We start from the raw sequence: 24,111 nt of genomic DNA on the forward strand, positions 1-24,111 counted from the left end.
GACGTATCCGTGATCGTGATGTGATCCGCGCAGGGCTTTGCCTAAGCACTACGATGCTATGACCGGAGGAGTAAACTGTGGAGGGGGGGCACCGCACACAGCTAAGAGAACAATTGATGTGCTATTGTGTGCCCCCTGCCCCCGTATATAAAGGAGGAGGGGAGGAGGCCACCGGCCTAGGGGGCTCGCCGTGGGGGGAAACCGACTAGGACTCCTAGTCCTAGTTGGTTTCCCCCTTCCTTCTCATGGAGGGGGAAAGAGGGAAGGGAGAGGGTGGAGGAGCAGGGAAGGCGGGCGCCACCCCCTCCCCTTGTCCAGTTCGGACTCCCATGGGGGGCACCCCTTGTGGGCTGCCTCCTCTCTCCCCTATGGCCCTTGAGGCCCATTACTTTCCCCGGGGGGGTCCGTTAACCTCCCGGTACTCCAAAAAATACCCGAAATGATCCGGAACCATTCCGGTGTCCGAATACTGTCGTCCAAGATATCAATCTTTACCTCTCGACTATTGCAAGACTCCTCGTCATGTCCGTGATCTCATTCGGAACTCCGGACAATCTTCGGTCACCAAAACACATAACTCATAATAGAAATCGTCATCGAACGTTAAGCATGCGGACCCTACGGGTTCAAGAACTATGTAGACATGATCGAGACACATCTCCGATCAATAACCAACAGCGGAATCTGGATGCTCATATTGGTTCCTACATATTCTACGAAGATCTTTATTGGTCAAACCGCAATGACAACATACGTCATTCCCTTTGTCATATGTATGTTACTTGCCCGAGATTCAATCGTTGGTATCCTCATACCTAGTTCAATCTCGTTACCGGCAAGTCTCTTACTCGTTCCGTAATGCATCATCCCGTAACTAACTCATTAGTCACATTGCTTGCAAGGCTTATCATGATGTGCATTACCGAGAGGGCCCAGAGATACCTCTCTGATACTCGGAGTGACAAATCCTAATATCGATCTATGCCAACCCAACAAACACCTTCGGAGACACCTGTAGAGCATCTTTATAATCACCCAATTACGTTATGACGTTTGATAGCACACAAGGTGTTCCTCCGGTATTCGGGAGTTGCATAATCTCATAGTCAAAGGAATATGTATAAGTCATGAAGAAAGCAATAGCAATAAAACTTAACGATCATTATGCTAAGCTAATGGATGGGTCTTGTCCATCACATCATTCTCCTAATGATGTGATCCCGTTCATCAAATGACAACACATGTCTGTGGTCAGGAAACTTAACCATCTCTGATTAACGAGCTAGTCCAGTAGAGGCATACTATGGACACTCTGTTTTGTCTATGTATTCACACATGTATCAAGTTTTCGGTTAATACAATTCTAGCATGAATAATAAACATTTATCATGATATAAGGAAATATAAATAACAACTTTATTGCCTCTAGGGCATATTTACTTCACTTATTTGGGAGAAACACTATCAAACTAAGGCACCAAGAGGAAAGGTAAAAGTCTCCTTCCGGTGGAAGACTCACATCTCACTAATGAAGAGGTTTAAACAAATAAGCAGCTGCACCATTGGTCAGGTCAATCTGTTTTGTTCTAGAAAGATAAATGGCAAGATCAAGCTCTGCAGCAAGTACTCCCACAAGTTTTCTCCTTTGCCATCAATGAGGATCAAACTGTTCATCATTTTTTGGAAACCCAAGATTGGACAGATCACTTCCACCTCCCAATGTCAGTAGAAGCTTTTGGACAATTTAGTCAATTGGCAGAACTGGTTCCACAGTTACATCTTCATAGAAAGGATAGTTGGATCATGAAGGGATCTATTGGAAAAACTTCAGCTATTCACATCTATAACCAGCTGATGGAGTATAAAGAGGAGCACCCATTCTTTAGCATTATCTGGAGCATTTCTAGCAGACTAAAACACAAAATATTCTTTTGGTTGGTGGCACACTGTAGAATCAACACTAGGGCACTTCTAGGTAGAAAAGGAATGCACCTAGATGACCCATTCTGCCCAAATTGCAATCAACGGGCAGAGGAGACAACCATGCACCTGCTTTGGGACTGCAATTTTGCACAGGATTGCTGGAATTCACTGATCCCTAACAGACAGAGAGGAACACTAGTATATGAGGATACAACACTTGCAATGAAATGCTTGCCAAAACCATTTGCTGCTGAAATCGTTATACTGGGATGCTGGAATATTTGGATACAGAGAAATGGGAAAGTCTTCAGATCACTCCCACGCACTATTCAATCGTGGAGATTTCGTCTCAAGCATGATTTAGGACTCCTTCGACATAAGATCAAAAATACGTTTGAATCAAGTTTCCTTCATTGGTTAGGCAATAACATGTAAAAGCATGATTTCTTTTCCTAGGACAGGCATTGGCTGAGCCTTTAAGCCAAACTTTGGCCCCTTTGGGGTTTGTAACATATTTTTTAATATATTTACCGTAGAACTATTGTTCTACGGTGTTGGGTTTCAAAAAAAAAAGCTACTGCACGATGTACCCTTCATGTCAGTTTCAGTTGCATGATTGATCATTTTCTTTTTTTTCATCTTTCTTGCCGATTTGGTGCTCAACCAACTTTTGTTTTTGACATGGTGCTCAACCAATTTGGTTCCACCACTTCAAGTTTTGAAATTCATCCTTGTGCTAGACTAAACCTGGTGGTGTCACCAAGATGGATCCGGCTTGCCTGCTCCCTCCACATGCTCCCATCCGTGCTCCCACTTCATCCTACGGCTGTCTTTTTCCCTTTTCCCTTCTAATCTAATCATCTCCCCCCCCCCCCCCCCTCTGATTTTAAGGGTGTGGGGCCGGGCCTTATTTTGTTCCAATCAAATCAAGTCACGTACATAGGAGCATGGATGGGCGCACGCGCAGGGAGCAGGCAAGTCTTGTCCCACCAAGACCCCAATGATGTGCCACGTAGGCGTGCAAATTAATGAGTCTGTTGTGAAATGCAAGCTTTACCTTTTGTTTTGTTTCACTAACATGCGCATTATTGTTGTGGCCGCTTTATGTACAAATGGTAACTCAACATCTACTAGACTACTAGATTTGTCATGTACGTGGGGCGTGAGTGTGTCGTGCCTGACATGCTTGTCTCGTACTTTTAACTAGTTGTTTGCATTGCATTGAGATGTAGTTTAAAAAAATCAAACATATGGTTGCTCATATCTCTCGAAATAAGCAATCTTGAGTTGGCGACATTCTTTTTTTTTTTAGCTCTGGACAGTAGGAGAATCTCCCACTGTTAATTTTATTAAATCAAGGTTAGAACTGTACAAGAGAGTATTACAATTTTACATTTGGCCAGTAAGTGGGAGCAGAGGGGAGGAGGTGGGAGATTTGTACAGAGTAAGGGTGGGGCAGGGGTAAAAGGAGCTAGGCTAGTGTAGACTGTCTAGTATGGCAGAAATGAAAGCTTGCTTGTCTTCTTTGACCCTGTATTTCAGAAGGCCAAAGTCTTTCTTGAATCTCAGCAGCCAAGATCTTGTGCTTGGGGCAATCCCTCTGAAATGCTTGTTATTTCTTTCTTTCCAGATACTCCAGGAAGCTTGAAGGAAAACCTCCAGAAACATGTGTTGGTCCCATCCTTTTTTGGCATCCTCAATTTGATCCAGCCTCGATCTTTGACACCCCCAGTATATATGTAGTTTAGACCAGCATTGCCTGCTAAAATCACAGTGGAAAATCATATGCTCAACAGTTTCTACAATTGGTTGCTCACATAGAATGCAGCTGAAGTTGTCTCCGATGTTGTAATGCCGTCTCTTGAGCATGTTACGTATATTTAGGCGATCAGACATAAGCAGCCAACCGAAAATCCTGATTTTCATCGTTACTTTGAATTTTCGACATTCTTACCTTACATTATTTTTAAACTTGCCTTTCGACACACTTCACATCGACGAGGCAGTGATGGGGAACAATAGATTTGATCTAGACGAGTTGGCGAAGGGGCGACAATTTTGCATTGATATGCTAGTATGCACATTTCTGTTGTAGCCACACTACAACGATTTTCCAAATTGCTTAATACCATCCACATCACATATGTTCTCAAACGAGTGCTCAACATTTTTATGTCTGTGCGGCTTGAATGTGCCTTGCGTTGTACTTGTAGCCCGTTATGGCATCATTTGAGTTTGTAGGCATTTGAATTTAAAAATGTAATATATAATTGTTCGTATTTCTAGAGCTAAGCATCTCGAAACAGATGTGCTCCTCGGAAACAGTATTCCAGAACAACACTAGTATTCTTACTTCACTTTATTTTCATATTTACCTTTTAATACAATAAGTAAAATGCAGTTTTGATGATATATACAGAAACATCAGGCAATGCATAACAAATGTTCAACTTACCGACTTGTTCGAAACACTGCCGTTTTTTTAGAGAAGACACCCAAGTGGCACCTTAGATCTGATAATTAACAAAGAAAACAATAGCCAGTACAGTGGAAAGACAACCGGATGTAAAATGACCAGTAGAAATAAAATAAAAACTACAGTATCTTTTTCTTCTTTCCATTGTACGTCGCCAACTGGAAAAACAGTAAAGGTAATAGACATCCGCAAACACCGACTTCCCTTCATTTTTTCATTGCTTCCCCCCTTCTGCCCCGCCATTCTCCTCTCGCTCCCCGCCATCCGGCTGCCATGCCGCCGAAAAAGTATTCGGCCCCTCGCTCCACTGCAGCTGCCGATACCACCCAGCCGAAGCCGAGGGCGCCGATGGCAAAACCACCGGGCATGTCCAACGCTGAGTGGAGGGTGGAAGTTCAACGCCGGGAGGCTGGCACCACCGACCGGCGGGATAGGCTCAACGCCAAGAAGGCCATGGACGCAGCCGCGTCGGCAGTGGCGGCAGCGGAGCAGGCAGAGGCATCTCGCGCTGGGATGATGAATCCGCCCGGCGGCCACTGCCCGCAATCTGCGTGGAGCCAACAGAGCATCGTGTCGCCGGCCAACTTCTCGCCACCGCCGCACCCTCGCCTGGCTACTCTGACGGCGATGCGCATGGTGGGTACAACCCGAACATCACCTTCCCACATGGTGCGCTGCCACATGCCTCACCCTCTGGTCTGAACTCCGACCAGCGCACTCCCTCGCCCGCGTTCGCCGGCGTCCAGTACCCCTCATACAACTACTCGCCGCCAGCGTACACAGCCTCGCCGACGCCGCCTCTACGTCGTGGCGCCCTACACTTCTCGCAAGCCTCGGCGGCACATTTCGGCAACCCCAACGTGACCGACGCCGACATGGAGGAGATCATCAGGAGCGGCTCAGTCGTCGCCACCTCCTACCCCGGGTTCCACGCGCAAGATGACACAATGGACACAGCCGTTGACATGGAGGACGAGCTCAACGACGCCGAGGAGGAGGAGGAGGAGGAGCCGGCGCCGGCGAGGAAAGGGAAAAAAGAAGAATCGGGGGGCCAATGCCAGGACGGGCGAGCCGCGCATCAAGTGGACGTCCAAAGAAGACGAGTACCTTGCCGAAGCATGAAAGACCGTCAGCATGGACCCGGTCACCAGCGTGAACCAGAACGCCGACACGTACTGGACGCGTATCAAGTCGGCGTTCGATGAGCGCAAGCTTGTCGACCCCTACTTCGCCACCATCCACATGCAGCGCAGCGCAAAGGCCATGGCGAACCATTGGGCGATTATCCAGACGGCCTACAACAAATGTCATGGGATCGTCGAGGAGATTGCGGCTGGCCCGGGAAGTGGCGCCAACATCGAAGGTCAGGTATGTCCCGCCGCTGGCTCACTTCTTTCCCTGTGTATGTCGCCGACACTTGTTCTTCGGCTACGCAGATGGTTCGGATGTTCACCATGTACCGCCAGGACAGCAGTGACCAAGAGTTCAAGTTCCTTCACGTGTTCTCCCGGATCGAGTCATGCGAGAAGTGGAGGGATGTCCGGCTCACCCTCGCCAAGGCCAAGGAGACCTACAAGCCAGACGCCCCGCCCAGTGCGCGGCGGATGGGCGCCCTGATGGCAACAAAAGAGCCAAGACGGCAAGGGACGCTGCACCGCGGCCGAGCGGCTGCAATCATCGATCGAGCACTGCATCGCCAACGCCAAGAGCAACACCGCAAGGAAGGAGGAGAAATCCGACGCGCGGTGGTCGGCGTTGATGAACCAGCGCCGTCAAGCTGGACCTACTCCGGACCAACGTCGCCGCGAAGAAGAGGAACACCGACCTAGTGTTCTTGATGGGGACGGACATGTCGACGATGGATGAGCAGGTCAAGGCGTGCTACCTGGCTGAGCGCGGCCTCATCTTGAACCAGATGCCTTCGACCACCGTGCCTACGCCCACGCTGACCCCAACGCCGATGCCCACGCCCACCCCTACGGCGACACCCAGCCCCGAGTGATGAAGCCACGCCGACGCCAAGCACATAAGCCACGTCGACGCCGACCAGCCTGAGCAAAGAAGCCACGCCGACGCCGGCCAGGCCCACGCCGGAGGAGCCCGTCGTTTGATGCATTCCTTTGTCTACGCGTCCTTTTGAATGTCGAACTTTCGTGTATGTTTGATCGCCGAACTGTGGCATGGTGATCGCCGAACTTTGTGGCAGGCCATCTTTGATCGCCGAACTTATGGCATTTTTTTGGCAGCGGGAAAGACAAGTTTGAATGTATGTGTGTCTTGGGGCCGAAACCTGGGGGCCGCGACTGGGAACTAGATCGCCCCCAGGACGAAAAAACCGCCGGCGCATGGGCCAAAACGCAATCGCCGGGTGCGCTGGGGGCCGAACAAGTGGAGATGCTCTTAAGTATACTGCACAACAGCTGCATTTCTTTTTTTTTACTTTGTATATTAGTTTTCTCCATGTTTTTTGAAGTTTGACCAAGTTTATATTCCCCCTGTTTCAAAATATAATATGTATTAGGTTTTCGGAAATCAAACTTGTGCATGTTTACCCCATAGAAAAAATTGTGCATGCTTGACCAAGTTTTTAGAAGAAAAAAAATCTATATCATAGATTCATCATGCAAAATATTTCCATATTTTATTTACTCTGTAATTGTGATTTTGATATTTTATTCTAAAATCTCGGTAAAACATACATATGTTTGACTTTGACAGAAATCTATATACTGGAAGAGGAGAACTAGAAGAAAATGCTCAACCTTCACAATAGAAAATCAATATTAATAGATCCATCATGAGATGTATTGCATTTATTTTGTATTATAGATGTTGCTATTTATAAAAATAATATGATCAAACTTACAAAGTTTGATTCAAGACAAAACCAGTATGCAAAATAAAACAAACAAAGGTTGAAGGCAGCATATGAAGTTATTGGAGATCTAGACGAAAAATGCAAATGGTGCAAATTTTATAATAATATTTCATACTCGAACCGGAAAAGACAAATACGTTCACGGAAATAGGCCAGCTTCTTTTGTTCTTGGGTCAGCCTTTTTTTTTGTGTAGCTTACAAATCGCGGTATTTTTTTGAACAAAATTTTACAGATCCGTAGCGAACATGTATACATTTTCGCAAAATTTGTTTTGATGTTTTCTGAAACTTGGAGATATCTTTTTCAATTATTTTTTTTGAAATAACGGGCATTGGATCGTGCTTATAATTCTCTTTTTTTTTAGAATCGTGCTTAATTCTCTTAATAAATCTCCTCAGATCATATCTGTGTGAGTCATCTTTTAGACCGTTAGATAAAGATCCTGCCACCCAAACTGCATCTCATTGCCCTATACTCCTATACCAAGTACCAACCTCACACAAACTGCCGTCTCTCCCGGCGCCGCCGCCTCGACGGTGCCAGGGAACCCGGCGGCACCCCCTCCTTCCTCTTCTCGCCGAATCCGTTTTCTACTCCTCCACGGCCCCTTCTTCATCACCGGGACGTTGACACCCGGACCCAGCGCACCGCCGCTCCTCTGCCACCACGGCCAGGGTGCGTTGTTCCTCCAAGGCTTGTTGTTTGGTCCCCTTGCACCCGGTCGTTCAAAGCAAGGGTTGTTCGTTTTGATCTCTTAACTTACGAGGTACCTACTCATCTCCACTTATTTGAGTAGAAATTTTCGGGATCGACATATTGTACTTGAAGTGCTTGTTTTTTTATATTAAAACTTAATGTATACGTGAAGTGTATTGACTAGCTGCATTGAATTTTTCAGAAGTCATTGATTAAGATATGTGCAGTACTTCCAAGAGAAGAGGGGCTTGAAAAAACATCTCAGGCAACAACAGGTCAACAGTAAAATCAGTTTATTTAACAAATACGCCAATAAGTGATTTGGCTAGCTGCAGTGAATTTTAACAAACGTAGAAGATGAGATTATAAAAATGAGGAGGTTAAAACAGGACAGACAACGAGAGGTCAACAGCAAAATCACAGTCACTAGAGCTGATGTTTTATTGTATAAAAGGAGTATCAAAGTTGCTAGGGTCACTGCTGGCTTTTAACCCACCCCCTACACTCCTGCAGGCCTGCAGTGCGTGATCGCCTTGCCTCAGGCAGTTCGTTTGCTTTTGCCAGCAAGGCTAGTTGGGCAATTTTTTTGACGAAAAAGCAGCAGGTTGCTGATTTTCATTGATGTAGTGGGAGGGACAGTACAGTTACATGCTTCCGCTGTAACGGAGAGAAGGGTGAGGGAAAACTAACAAAGCAAAAAACGTACTAGCGAGGTGCCAGCAGCCTCGCGTAAATACACTGGCCTCTACCCGGAATCATGGTGGTTCGAAGAAGCTGGTCATTGGAGCTAAGCCCGCTTGCAGCCACGTTCTGGCCTCGTCTAAGATTCTGGAGTGAACTTGGGCCGTCGTGCTGGCCTTGGCGTTGAAGATCCGCTCGTTTCTCTCCTTCCAAATGCACCAGGATACAAGCAGGCAAGTGGCTCGCCATGTAGCCCGGCTTGCACGTGGTAGCGATCGTGTCTGATTCCGGAACCGCGGTCGGAGGCGGTTGCCGGTGGCCATCGGCATGTTGGAGAAGGGGCTTCCCAGTGATTGCGCCGTCTTGTGCCAGACCTGTGCAGAGAAAGGGCAGGTCGCGACGAGGTGGAAGGCAGTTTCCGGCGATCCTCGGCATAGCGCGCAAACCGGATCATGGGGTATTTGCCGGCGTTGAAGATTGTCCGCTGTGAGGCATTTGCCCCGCAGCAGGATCCATGCAAAGCATTTGGCTCGCGGCGCCGCCTTGGCCGACCAAATGATTTCCTTGTCATTGGTTGGGATGGCCCCTTGGAACATCATTCGGTATGCCGAGGCGGCGGAGTATTTTCCGTCCGCCGTCCACTTCCATCGCAAGGAATCTGTTATGCCCTCCTGTAATGTGATGCCCGCTGCCACTTCCGAGAGCTCGCATAGCTGGTGTAGCACCGCCGTGCTTGGATTTGGTTTGACATAGCCCAGCCATGCGTTGCCGACGAGCGCAGCCCTGAGTGTTAGTTTTCGTCCGTTGCAGTGCGCGAAGAGTTCAGGCCATCGATCTGCCGGCCTGCACCCCTGTGCCCAATGTGCACGCCAGAAGCTTGTTTTTCGCCCATCGCCAATGATGATCTCCGTGGAGGCTCTGAAGATGCAGTCGGCGGCCGGATCCAAGCAGCCCCTTATATATTTGCAATATCTAAATGACCTTACCTCTAGCAATTGTCTGTCATCTCAGCTAGTTTTGCATTTTCTGTTCAGGTTAGTTGAGGGGTTTGATGTCACTGGGTTTCTTTTTCTGTACACAGCTTTCATCATAGTATATCGATTCATCACATTTGGGCTTTTGATGTAAAATTACTTGTATTTTCAGATACCAGCTAGTGTCCAGTATAACAGTTTTTACAACCATATTCTGCTTGTTCAAAAGGGCATTTGGATTGTTTCATTGACTCCAGGGTTGAGAAGATGCAGAAAACCAAGCGCAAGCGAAGAAGCAATGACATAGGATGCCTCAATGAAAATAAAAGTGCTAGCAAAACAATACTTACGCAACGTTAGTCACTGATTCTTCGTCCTTTTATTTCCCTGCAAGTATTTTTACACAGCAAAACTGTTGTAGCACTCACAATTGCTTACCAGTACCATGTTTCCTTAATTAACTAGGACCCATCCATCCAGATATTACTACCTTTGAAGATGGATTTGGTAACTTGCTTAAATCCTCGGAAAGTTCCTCGAGTGAACTCACCAAACAGATTGAGTCGGAACTGTCAGAGAGTGTTGTCTCCCTTGCTTCATTCGTTGGTAATTATATTGTTACATGCCCATTATTTTCCATATCTGTATTTCAGTAATCAATGTCGAAACTATTATAATCTGTAGGGAGTACAGTGCTATTTGAATGCACGGGAATATTTATTGAGAACTTATGTACTGATGCCACAAGTATCCTGACTTCAGCTAATATAGTTGGGTCTTCAGATTCTGAGATCACTGATAACTTGACGGTTGGTGCTGCCAACTTCTCTCTACTTTTCCTTGCCTATGAATATACTATCATCCTGTTCACCTATTCTTGGTTTATCGATGCAGATTAAAGTGCGTCTTCCCAGTAATCGAGTTGTCATTGGCTGGTTACACCATTGTGATTTCAAGTATAATCTTGCTGTTGTGAACATCAGGCGCGCACGTGGTTTTCAGGAAGCACATCTCAGTCGTAGCCATGGCATGCATTTTGAGCCCAATAGTAAGTTGGTAGCTGTGGGGTGTTGTTTCGACTCAGGCATGTTGAAGTCCACAAATGGGACAGTAATTGGCAGTGCAAGCGATGGAGTCTGTGAGCTTATGCTCTCCACATATGAAATGAACACGGTGAGGTGCTGTTTTTCTTAGTTCTCTGCATGCTGGAAATAATTAGATGTATATAGCTTAAATCTATCGATCCCATTTTTCCTGTGCAAATTTCTTTTTTGTCACCTTATTTTTTGTGCTAGGCTTGGATTGGGTGCCCCCTTATTGATTTTGATGGGAACTTTGTTGGAATGAACCTCCAAAGTGGCAAAAGGACTATGTTCACACCAGTGAACAAAATTCTTGAATGCCTGGGGTACCTTGCGACAGTTAGGTTGGTATTTCTAGACTTGCAGTATTTACAAGCTGTGGCTTCTCTGTTTGGCTTTACCATGCTAGCTTGTCCTCCCATTGTGCTACCCTACATTCCTATCTGACTAGATCGGGATCACGCCTTGGCGCGAGGGCGCCGGTCAAAACGTTTGAATGCACACAATAAGCCACTTAACAATATATGAACATAGAAAGCATATTGCACGATAGGTTTAGCACCAAATATGTTAGGCATAGAAGATACGACAACACATAATAACTTGCAGATGATCCGCAACTCAGAATAGATAACTAAAGTCTTAGGCGTAACTTAGTTTGTTGGAGCTACTTTTATGCATGCAAAATGTTGTTACTCCTAACAAATTTCAATAAATTTGAATTTAAACATTTAAAAAAATTAACTAAGAAGCGTATGATGGTGTTGATATAATAAAGGCAAATGCTAAACCTACAGGTAAATTACAAAAAGCCCACAGATCTTCTCCCACTACATCGTGATCACGCCTTGGCGCGACGGTGCCGGTCCCAACGACGTGGCCAAGCGGGTAAAGATCAGATGCTATGATGCGTTAGTAGAAAGGATAAAAGTGCACAACTCTTCCCACCTCCCTTGCTCTTCCATAATTTTAAATCGACCTCTTTTTTGTCCCTCCCAAGCCGCGGCACACACACAGATGCTCATCTGTATGTCGAGGTGCATAAAATGGATCAGAACACACACACACACGCACATAGAGAGAAACTGAAAATATAGAACATTCACTTAGTTATATGGATCGAAGGTTAGAACAATTTGAAAGCAGAAAATTATCTGAGTACTGCATTGAAAGGCAGGGAAACTGATACTTCAAATCGTTGACAGAGTTTTGTTAGTCATATTTTAAATAATGTCACATTAGTTCGGTTAAATACACCTCTGTTGTTACAGCTTTGTAAGTTTGGGCCTGAATACACCTCTGTTGACCATGATGTGAAACTTCAGTCACAAAATTAAATTTAAAATGTTCTAAAGTGAACAAAAAGAGAAATTGTTCCTTTTAGATCATGGGAAGAACATATCCTGGTTTACTGTTCAATAAATAATATAGACAGAAAATTTAGAACCAATTTCTGTATTCAAACTATGGATATCTTAAAAGCATCTTGGTGTGTGTGTATGTCACAAAATTTGAAGATGTTTCAAGGACAGGCAAATTTGACTATGTTCTGATAATCCAGATTCCAAAGTACCGTTCGTGCAGCCGTTTAGTGAAGATATACCTTGATCATTTGCCAGAAACCTCCGGACACAAGGAATACTTCAGTATTATTGGCTTTTCATGTCGTAATGAAATCAGCGTTGAGAAATCCTGCATATACAAACAGATAAATATGTCAATGAACCAGGAAAATGAACAATGCATATCCAACACAAAAAATACATCTATTGGAGTGCTGAATAAATGATTAACAAATACCACCTTGGAATTATTCTGTAGCCGCAGATTTTAGGAAATCTCTAATTAACACACGAGGCAAATAAGTGAAAAGGGTTATGTTGTGGTTGCAGGGCACGTAACGGCCTAAAGGTTAAGACTATAGTGGTATAGGCAGTTAGTATTTTAATGTCTCACTTAGTGTTATTAAAATGATCTTAGACTATGTGGTGGTACTATTCTGAAATCGTGTTTTTACTGTGGCACCAAACCAATTTTGCATATACTCAGCTACTATTTTTCGTATTAGCTTAAAAAGAGAAGCCGAGTAAAACCAGTCAAGCATTCCTAAGAGCATTATTCTATGTTCAGTAGCACATATCTAACCATTCCAATACAAGAACAACAGAGCTGGGGAATCTCAGAAGATTCAATATAGGAATGCAAAAGTGGCAGCTAAATAGTGATTAACTTATGAAATTAACTTGAGGCTGGGACTTGTAAAAGGTCACCTGGGTGGCCTCTTCTCCAAACGGTCCTCAACTTGGGATAGAGATGGCTTGCTTAAAGAGATCCAGGCAGCAAGAGCCTCTTCAAATGGAACGGTCCCTATCATCGCCCTGAGAATAATAAGGCCAAGATTAGTTTTTTGGAAGATATTATATGCTAAACAACTAACATACTCCAGAAACTGTGACAATTACTTTGTCGTCCACTCGACAACCGCCTGCCCAGCCCCACATAAATCAGCAAGCTCGTCACTACCCTCATACAAGCATACAATGCTATCCACATCGAAGCACACCGCATTGGCACTGTGCCATTTCTCAAGAATCTCTGGGCATAAGCAGGGAAACCATTGCATAACCTAACCTCTACGCTTCTTGGAGACGTGCACGGTTAACCAATAAAGGAATTCTCGGTGATTAGGAGTACTAACATTTGGAGGGCTGGCGGGTTGCCAAACCAGAAGAGGAAGGGGCCTTGGAGACCTCCATTGCTGCTGCCACGACAGATAAAGAGGTGGTGAGGAGTGGAGGCACCAGATCGAAACATGGAGGAAATGAAGTGTAAATGGCGGCCAGATGTTCTCCACAGCATGACACCTGGCATCAAAGAAATAATTTTAGAACCTTTAAAACCATATTTGGAACTAAGGATACCTAATACTCCCTCTGTAAAGAAATATAAGAGTGTTTAGATCACTAAAGTAGTGATCTAAACGCTCTTATATTTCTCTACGGAGGGAGTATTTTGTAAGATCAGACTCGTTGAGAGCAAGTTTACTATCGTATTGACTGAAACTATATGCTTGTCCATAAAGCTGATAACCAAATAATCCCATAATAGCCATATTTGGTAAATAAACAAAATGCAACTCATCTAGATGCAACTTTAGACCAGTTGTCCTGGATACATATTCAGAAACATAACATAGAAAACAACGAGAACAGATAGGAACCATGGCGTATAGTTCAACAAATATGAATTGTACAAAGCAACTCACTGATATGAGAAGTGCTCCGTCCTTTGAAAACAAAACATTTGAAAGTTTTGGGCTATATTTTGCAGGACAAGAAAAAATAACTTTTTCATTATTATTGGAACAGGGCAGATACCCTGCTGCTCCAGTTTACTTAATTAATTAAAACTGAGCAATAGAAGGCGCTATCAGGCACTACATCTAGTGGTATTATATGGAGGGCAGACTGATCCAACAAATCAAAGGCCTTCCATGACTTGCCTATTTCCAAACCTAACTATTAGAAAATTAAGCTACTTGAATATGTAAAGAATCAATCATACAATTCAGAACATAACAGTACAAAGGTGCAAGGTAGACATTTGTAGCTACTACCATAACTCCAATTTAACTGAGCAAAAAACTTGGTATATGTATTAGTATCTAAAACAGAACGTAAAGTGCATATTAACAATTAGGAGATTTTGGAAACGGATGGAACGTACAGTGATCGCCACTGCGCAAGTTATGGCGATACAACTGATATGTAGAATTAGGCAATAATATTAGTAGTGAAATAAGAATATGGTTATATCTCACATGGGACATGCTACCTCAGTCACTTTTTATTACTTTTGTATTTCTCATGACAGAGAGCCTGCCATTCTCATGTTATTGAAATCAGTACAGGAACTGTAACCACATGCATATATTTGAGTATTGGAAAAATATACGAGCACATGCCTTTCTTCTCATACCAAGTGCATCTACATTAAAAATATGAATTACTAATGGACATAACGTTCGCAGTCCATCAGCTTGACCAAACACTAAAAAGGGGCGAGCATAAATACACCTCGCTAATCCCATGGAGTTTCACAAAAAATCAAGAAATGAAAATAGATAAAACAAATCTTGACAGCACCTCAAGATTATCTCGGGTACAATTAGAAAGTAGCGGAAATGAATTACTCAATCTGATATTTTCTCATACCAGGAAAATAGATGGTACTGACTGTTAGGAATAAGCAACTTGTATTCCCATGATGCCATAGGCCGATATATATACATGTACAGGTGTGGAACATATGCAGGAAACCCCTTATACAACGGGATAAATACAAAAGGGGTACATGACCTATATTATAACTCTAACACCCCCCCTCAAACTCATGGTGGAGGAATAACACTGAGTTTGGAGAGATAAAAGCCATGTTGTGCTCTAGTCTGGGCCTTTGTCAGGAAATCCGCCAACTGTAACTCGGAAGGCACATACTGAAGAGCAATAACCTGATCCTGCACAGCAGCGCGCACATAGAAAGCATCAACACCAATATGCTTGGTGAGCTCATGCTTCACAGGATCGCGCGCAATGCTAATAGCACCTGTACTGTCAGATAAGAGCAGAGTCGGTGTAGTGACAGAAACACCAAAATCCTGAAGTAACCACCGTAACCAAGTCACCTCTGCCGTCAAAAGAGCCATGGCTCGCAACTCAGCCTCAGCACTCGAACGGGAAACTGCAATCTGTTTCTTCGTCTTCCAGGCAATGAGAGAACCGCCAAGAAAAACACAGTAAGCAGAAAGTGAACGGCGATCAGAAGGATCACTAGCCCACGTAGCATCCGCATAGGCCTGAAGCTGTAAAGAACTGGAGCTAGGAAAGAATAGACGATGAGAGATCGTGCCCCGGAGATATCGGAGAACACGAAGGAGATGACTATAGTGAACCGATGTGGGAGCAGAGACAAACTGACTCAGAATATGAACCGGATAAGAGATGTCCGGACGAGTGACAGCTAGATAGACAAGACTGCCAACAAGATGACGATAACGCGTCGGGTCAGGGAGAGGATCACCATCAGTAGCACGGAGGTGAACATTGAGCTCCATAGGAGTCTCAACAATGCGCTCGTCAGTAAGAGCAGCACGAGCAAGAAGATCCTGTATATACTTTTCCTGGGATATAAAAAAGCCATCAGAGGTAGAAGAGACTTCAATCCCAAGAAAGTAGCGAAGAGGTCCAAGATCAGACATAAGAAACTGCTCACTAAGACGGGCCTTTACAAAGGCAATATACTCAGGGTCATCCCCAGTGATGACCATATCATCAACATAGAGAAGAAGAAGAGTCCGGCCACGAGGAGAAAGATGAATAAACAATGCTGGATCATGAGCACTTGCTGAAAAACCAGCAGTAGTGACCACAGAGGCAAAACGCTCAAACCAAGCGCGAGGGGCTTGCTTAAGGCCATAGAGAGAGCGACGAAGACGACACACCATGCCAGCAGGAACAGAATACCCAGGTGGTGGCTGCATGTACACCTCCTCACGCAGCTCACCATTAAGAAAGGCATTCTTAACATCAAGCTGAGATATAGACCAGTGGCGTGCAGAGGCAACGGCAAGAAGTGTACGAATAGTGGTCATATGGGCCACAGGAGCAAAAGTCTCGTCATAATCACGACCATGCCCCTGCTGAAAACCACGAGCCACTAGACGAGCTTTGTGACGCTCAAGAGAACCATCGGAGCGAGTCTTAACCTTGTAGACCCACTTACAAGTGATGGGACGGACTCCGGGAGGAAGAGAAACAAGATCCCAGGTACCAGTGCGTTCAAGAGCAGCAATCTCCTCTGCCATCGCAAACTGCCATTCAGGATGAACAATAGCCTGACGGTAAGAAGTCGGCTCAAGAACAGCAACACCAGCAGTGGGAAATCCAAAGCGATCAATAGGCGGACGAGGACGAGAACGCAAGCCATAAGTAGGCTGAGAGGAAGAGGACGACTCATCGAAGGAAGCATCCACATGTCGTGAACGACGAGTGTAATGCTGAGGCAAAGAGGGAACAAGAGAAGGAGGAATCGCCAAGGTAGAATCGGGGGGTGGCGAGGAAGAAGTCACCGGAGATGAAGGTGTAGAATCCAGTGAGATGCGAGGTGAGGAGACCGGGGAAGATGGTGGCGGCGAATCGACGAGGGGTGAAGAAGCAGAGGGAGTGGAACGAATAGGCACAGGCGCGACGGGGGTGATAGGTGAGTCAGGAAAAGTGAGGAAAGAGATATCCTCCACTGAAAACAACAAAGAAGATGGGCGTGGGTAGAAAGGACGAGACTCATCAAAAGTCACGTCTCGAGAGATACGCATCCGACGACCGATAGGATCCCAACAACGATAGCCCTTATGCTCATCACTGTAGCCTAAGAAGACACACTCAACAGACTGAGCGGTCAGTTTGGTGCGTTCGCGAGGGGCAAGAAGAACATAGCAAACACAACCAAACAAGCGAAGCATCGAATAATTGGGAGAACGATCAAAAAGACGCTCAAAAGGAACACCACCCTGCAAAGCAGCGGACGGCTGAAGGTTGATGAGATAGGCAGAAGTGGAGATAGCCTCGGCGATCATCATAGCACGAGCCGTCTCAAGAAGATGACGATGCTTACGCTCAGACACGCCATTCTGAGCATGAGCACCAGGACAAGAGAACTGGGCAAGAGTACCCTGCTCGGCAAGAACACCACGCAACATCTTAGAGATATACTCGCCAACGGAGTCAGCACGAAAAACACGAATGGGTGAAGAGAACTGAGTATGAACCATGGCAGCAAAACGCTTATAAATAGACAACACCTCACTACGTGAAGTCATGAAATAAAGCCATGTGTAACGAGAAAAATCATCGATGAAAATAATATAGTATTTATGACCACCTTTCGAAGCGAAAGGAGCCGGACCCCATACATCAGAATGGACTAAATCGAAAGGACGCTTAGACACTGACTCACTATGTGAATATGGTAACTGAATCTGCTTGCCAAGACGACAACCCTGACACTCTAAAGAGACATCTCCTGAGACAGACCCCAGAAGACCTCGACGAACTAAAGACGATAACCGAGAACCACACAGATGACCAAGTCGATGATGCCACTGCTTGAAGGAACCAGTAACAGAGGCGACAGCAGCGGAGGGACTGGCGATGGTGGTGGCAGCAGAAGGAACATGAAGCCAGTCCAACTCCCAAAGACCCTGAGAATCACGGCGGCGAGGGCCAGCCCCAACCAGAGTGTGCGTGCGACGATCCTGGACAGAACAAGAGTCAACATCAAGGATGACACGACAACCAGAATCAGTAAGTTGACCAGCAGAAAACAGATTCATGGTAAGTCGAGGAACATGAGCAACATCAGGAACAGAATAAGGAGTGGAAAGATGGCCTCTACTAGCAACAGAAAGTGGAGTACCATCAGCAGTGAAGACATGAACAGGAGAATCCAGCGATCGAAGAGAGGACAAAGCGGAAGAATGAGAAGACATATGAAAAGAAGCTCCAGAGTCCAGAACCCATGGGGATGTACCTGACTGTGTAGAGGGCGGGTGCTCAGTGCGGGAAGCATCAGTCACAGAACCAACAGTACCCGTCGAGGAAGAACCTGAAGCCGCGAGCAGACGCTTAAGTCTCAGAATATCCTGCTCAGTCAAAGCAATGGCTGAAGCTGGCGAGGGAGATGACGAAGTCCCTGAGGAGGATGATCGCGCCTTGCGCAGGTGTTTCCGCTTTGTGTAGCACTGGGACTCAATATGACCATCATTGTTGCAGTAGTCACAGTGTGGACGGGGGCGACCTGAGCCTCCAGAAGGAGTGGGCAAGAGCGGCGGAGCACTCGAGCGAGAATGGGGCGGTGCAGCAGGTGGAGTGGAAGAAGCCCGAGTAGCGAGCACAGAGGGAACCTCCAGCAAACCAGCACCACGTAGGCGAGTCTCCTCAGCACGAATCTCTGAAAGCGCCTCCATGAGAGAAATACGGCCACGAGCAAACAACTGAGCACGCCGGGGCTCAAACTCCTTACGGAGCCGAGACAGGAACTCGTAGACGCGATGAAACTCCAAATCGGCCTGGATAGCCTGGCAGCAGGGGCAAGTACGACAACCAGCACTGCGGAGAGAATCAAGCTGGCGCCAGATAGCAGAACTCTGTGCATAAAAGTCATCAACAGTAGAGTCACCCTGCTGAAGAGCATGCTCCTGACGAACCACAGAAAGGTATAAGGCATCACCAGAGGGCTCATAGCGCTGACGAAGACAGGTCCACATCTGGAAGACAGTAGGAAGACCCAGAAACTCAGAAGCAAACTGAGGCAGAACACTAGCAGTGAGAACAGCTGCAACACGAGCATCATCATCAAGCCACTGGGTGTAAACAGACAAAGCACCATGGTACGTCTGAAGAGCCTCCTCATAAGCCAAAACCCTCTCATCATAGGCACGATCAGCAGCCTCATCAGCAATCTTAGCCGCATCCTTGGCGGCCTGATTAGCATCCGTAGGAAGAACCAGTGGAGTCGGCGGAGTAGGGGCCATCGGAGGAACCGGACGTGGCGGACAGCAGACCTCGCCAGAAAGAACACCCCAGAGACGGATGCCGCGCATGTGAATGCGCATGAAGCCAGCGAACTCGGTGTAGTTAGTACCATCGAAGATCACCGGACAGCGAGGGACAGCAACATAGCCCGATGCAGCAGACATTTTTTTTAGGAGAGACCCGAAATCAGCAAAATCCGAGACCCGAAATCAGCAGAGCACCGGACTGGCGAGATCGAGCAGGCGGGAAACCACGAGCAGGCGGGAGACCGGGGCTGGCGGCTGTGACGTGCGGAGGGAGCAGCGCCCGGCGACCTGTGCGGGGCTGGCGGAAGCAGAAGAGCGCCCGGCGCGTGATGAGGAGGCCTTCGGGCGGGGACGCTTCGGCCGGGGACCACGAGCAGGCGGGAGACCGGGGCTGGCGGCTGTGACGTGCGGAGGGAGCAGCGCAGCACCCGGCGACCTGTGAGGGGCTGGCGGAAGCGGAAGAGCGCCCGGCGCGTGATGAGGAGGCCTTCGGGCGGGGACGCTTCGGCCGGGGCAGCGGATCGGAGCAGCGGCGGCCGTCACGACGGGATCGAGCACGAGTTGCGGCGTGCGAAAAAGAAACCCTAGAGCTCTAATACCATGTTAGGAATAAGCAACTTGTATTCCCATGATGCCATAGGCCGATATATATACATGTACAGGTGTGGAACATATGCAGGAAACCCCTTATACAACGGGATAAATACAAAGGGGTACATGACCTATATTATAACTCTAACACTGACAATATGCATAACTCTTTTTTTGAAACAAATCCAGTAAGAAATCCATCGTGAACCTGCCAGTGTTTCAAATGGATTTACCAGAGCAGAAATGTCAGTCCTCACTTGCATTCTTGGGGATCCATGCCCTCATGCTTCTGTTCCCCGTGAGCATAGTAATAGTAGGGGCAAACCTGCAGAAAACAAAAATTGGTCAAGAAAAGCCATACAATTCAGAACATGTAGGAGGGAATAGTTTTGACGGTTTTCTTTCTAATATCAACAGAAATTAATGTATAGTAATATAGCAACAAAAACACCAACACTCCACCAACAGAGGAGCAGCAATCACACGCCCTATGAGGATCCAGTCAAATCATAAAAGCCATAAATTTACGCTCCACCAATAACAAGCCGTAACACTTTTGGCTTTTACCAAAGATAAGAAAAAACAACAGAAGGCCATCACTTCCCATCCTGCACACCAGCACATGGCCATACCGGCATACACCTAGCCCTAAAAGAAGATTGAAAAGTATGTGGAGAAGAGGGGTCGACATGCAGATGACCCAAAGATCTATGAAAGAAGATGCAACCGGCTCGGATCGAGAGAGGCATCGACAGGAGCGGACGAAGCTGCAGGGCAAACAACAGAAAATCAGACACGAGCGGCAACCAGTGGCAAGAACAGGGCATGCACAAACACATACATGCAAGAACAGTGCAGATCATCTTCCCCTCGGCCCATTCATGATGAGCTGCAGCAAGTTCTCATGAACTGTAGAGATTCACAAGCAGTAACACATGTACATGCGAAGCAAACTTAAAGAAGAAATTTTGCTTTAGCCATGAGCCCATGATTATCAATAGTAGCTGAGATATATATTTAATTCACCAAGTTTTCAACTAACATGTGAACACATCATGTGTATGTGTGACCCTTCAAAAAACTGCAGTTTCAAATAGCAAAAGAGATTCGAAGTTATCATTGTGGAAATGTACAAACCAAAGAGGCGTTAAATACAAATACAGAACGACAACATAGCACACTGCCCTGGTTATCAGTCATCAGAAATGACATCCAAGGACAGAGCCACTAAAATAAGCACATGATCAAAACAGCTCAAAGAAACGAGGGGGGGGGGGTTCCAACTTAATACCCACAAGTGCCTCAATTGCTCGAGAGCATGCTTATATCAGCCATAATCGATCATCATAGCCCTGCACAAGCTAAGAGCAACTCTAGCGGACTCGCCAAAATGGAAAGTCCATCCAGCACAGAACAGTTCAACAACCACAAACTGGTTAATCACAAAGCCATGCATCATCAGGAAAAAGATCTGAGAGTGTCTGAGCTCTGGGAGAGCTCAAGCATGGATCCACAACTACAGAGCATCAACCAGACAAGCACTACATCAACATAGCCACGGCCATGTTCCATATAGTAACCAAAGCAGAGGAACAGGAGGATGATGGAGCTCACCAAGGGAGGTTGTAGCCGAGGCAGTACTCAGTGGGCGCCGGGGTTAAAGAGATAAAAGTCGCAAAGAAGTGAATATATCTTTTGGAACTAACACTACAAACACAACCAGGATACAAAGTTACAGACATGTGAATGCATATTTCTGCACGACAGAGGCCACTTTCTAGGTTTCACCGGGTATTCACCCAAAGCACACATGGACACACACTACATCCAACTTGTCTATTTATTAAGAAAGAAAGCACACAAGGGACATCCGTAAAGAGAGAACACCGTATCGCCAAAAATCAAATGCTTAAACTTGAAAGGGCATGCTTCCATCCACTGCTTACAATTGATCCTACCAAGAAGAAACATTTAAACAAAGTACAACAAGCACTGAAAAAAAATTAGGAGCAGCTATTCCAAAAAAATCTGAATGCTAACTAAGCTCTATTGAAGGAGTGAAAGTCTAATTTGATACATTATATCTTAGTACAAGTGTAGATCATTTGATCTGATATAAAAGAAGCTTTAGTTAACTAAGATCGAAGGACGAGGACTCTAGCCAGATGATTCTAAAATAATATCAAAATGCGTTAGAAATAACTCGCATAACATATACCATACAGAAAAATATACTACAATAAAACCTTTTTAATTGGCTAACAATACAATAAAACAAAGAGGAGTAATCATTATGGGTCAGAAATATTAATGAACAAAAAGTGCGACCGTAGATTTTGAATCGTGAGATAAAGCACAATAGCATGATCTTTCTCCCTACTATTACACTTAATTAGACTGTGAGACTGCAACATAGGCATCTACATACAACAAACTGGAACGATGCAATATAATTACATAGAAACAGAACCATGGTGCATGAAGATAGCGAGATGAAACTATTTACCTTCCCTAATCTCTAATCAACATACAACAAATTTGAATTTTTTTTATTTTCAAATTTCTGAATTATTTTAACATCTAATCTCTAATCACCCCTCATCACTGCTCAATTTAATCTCTAATCTCTAATCACCCCTCATCATTCCAAATCATCTAACTTCCCGGACAGTCACCCATCCTCTCACTACTCCAGCCTGAGCACGCTTAACTTCCGGGTTTATTCTCCCTCGTTTCCAAGTCTGCACTTGTTGTTTTCCTGACAATAATAAGATGTCAATCCTATTAACCCTCTGGAATTTAGCTTGAGCATGAAGTCACACATTTCACTGTTTGAGTTTGAAACTATTGTTCTAAAAAACAATAATTATTTAGTAACACTAATATTTCTTGAATAAGTAGTTTGACCACAGTTTGACCGCAATTTGACCACAGTTTGACCAGATTTGACCAAAATTCAAAAAAACTGAAATAATTATTTAGTAACACTAATATTTCTTGAATAATTAGTTTGACCATTGTTTGACCATAGTTTGACCACAATTTGACCAGATTTGACCAAAATTCAAAAAAACTAAAATAACTATTTAGTAACACTAATATTCTTGAATAATTATTTATTACACTAATACTTCTTGAATAAGTAGTTTGACCATAGTTTGACCAGATTTAACAAAAATTCAAAAAAAACTGAAATTTGAGCATAACTTTTTTTCCTTTTAGAATTTGAGGATTCTAAAAATTTACAAACAGGCCGTAGGCGGTCAAAATCGGATGCGGATTTTCGTGCTGAACATTTTGATATATTATACGTTTTTTTCTGACATCGTATGCAAAAGTTATAGCCGTTTTACATTTTCTCTACACTTTTTGCAAAACATGTCCAAATTTAAGTTTTTAAATTTTCCTAACTAGTACATGTAGTAACATAACTACATCTGGAAGGATTTTAATTTTTGAAGTTTTTATCATTTTTTTTTTGCTTTTTACAAAACTGAAAAGGCGATCCACCGGGGGGGTAGAGATTGAAAATGGGACCTTTAGTACCGGTTCGTGCCACGAACTGGTACTAATGCCTCAAACCCCATTAGTACCGGTTGGTGGCTCGAACCGGGACTAAAGGTCTAACCTTTAGTACCGGTTGGTGCCACGAACCGGTACTAATGGGCATCGCACCCTTTAGTCCCGGTTCGTGGCACCAACCGGGACTGAAGGTCCCATTTGAACTGGGATTAATGCCTGTACGGTGCCCTAGCCGCTCGAACCGGGACTAATGCTCACATTAGTCCCGGTTCGTAATGCAACTGGGATTAATGCTTTTTTCTGGCCAAACCAAAGGCCTGTTTTCTACTGGTGTGTAGATAAACATCAGCTTTCCTACTAAATCAACAACGATACTGCAGTAAGTAGCACAACAGAAGAACCAATGCCAGCAACCAGGCCAAGAGCTCAATGGGAAGTGCAAACCTAAAGTATCATCCGACAATGGCGACTAATCGAGCACCAAAATAATTAATTAACCTGCACATAAGAGGCAGCCATGAGATAAGAGAAAGCAACACGAAGCCCACCTTACTCATTCCGATTGTACGTGTACCCATGCCAAATTAATCACATCTGAAGGAGAGGGGGGAATAACTGGAGAACATTTGAGAAAGTTAGGAGCCTCAGGTTTAGACGCCAATGAGGATGAACC

General features: G+C 45.2%; 1 long non-coding RNA gene across 1 annotated transcript; it reads right to left on the reverse strand.

The window, feature by feature from the left end:
* Window positions 1-11,248: 11,248 nt before the first annotated feature.
* On the reverse strand, window positions 11,249-20,682 carry LOC141021568 (uncharacterized). The gene is made up of 5 exons (XR_012182892.1): window positions 20,150-20,682; window positions 13,410-13,575; window positions 12,982-13,089; window positions 12,315-12,403; window positions 11,249-11,736 (listed from the first exon to the last, which is right to left on the reverse strand). It is a non-coding gene; the product is annotated as an uncharacterized lncRNA (long non-coding RNA).
* Window positions 20,683-24,111: the final 3,429 nt, after the last annotated feature.

This window comes from Aegilops tauschii, chromosome 4 (genome assembly GCF_002575655.3).
Source record: "Aegilops tauschii subsp. strangulata cultivar AL8/78 chromosome 4, Aet v6.0, whole genome shotgun sequence".
NCBI lineage: Eukaryota > Viridiplantae > Streptophyta > Magnoliopsida > Poales > Poaceae > Aegilops > Aegilops tauschii.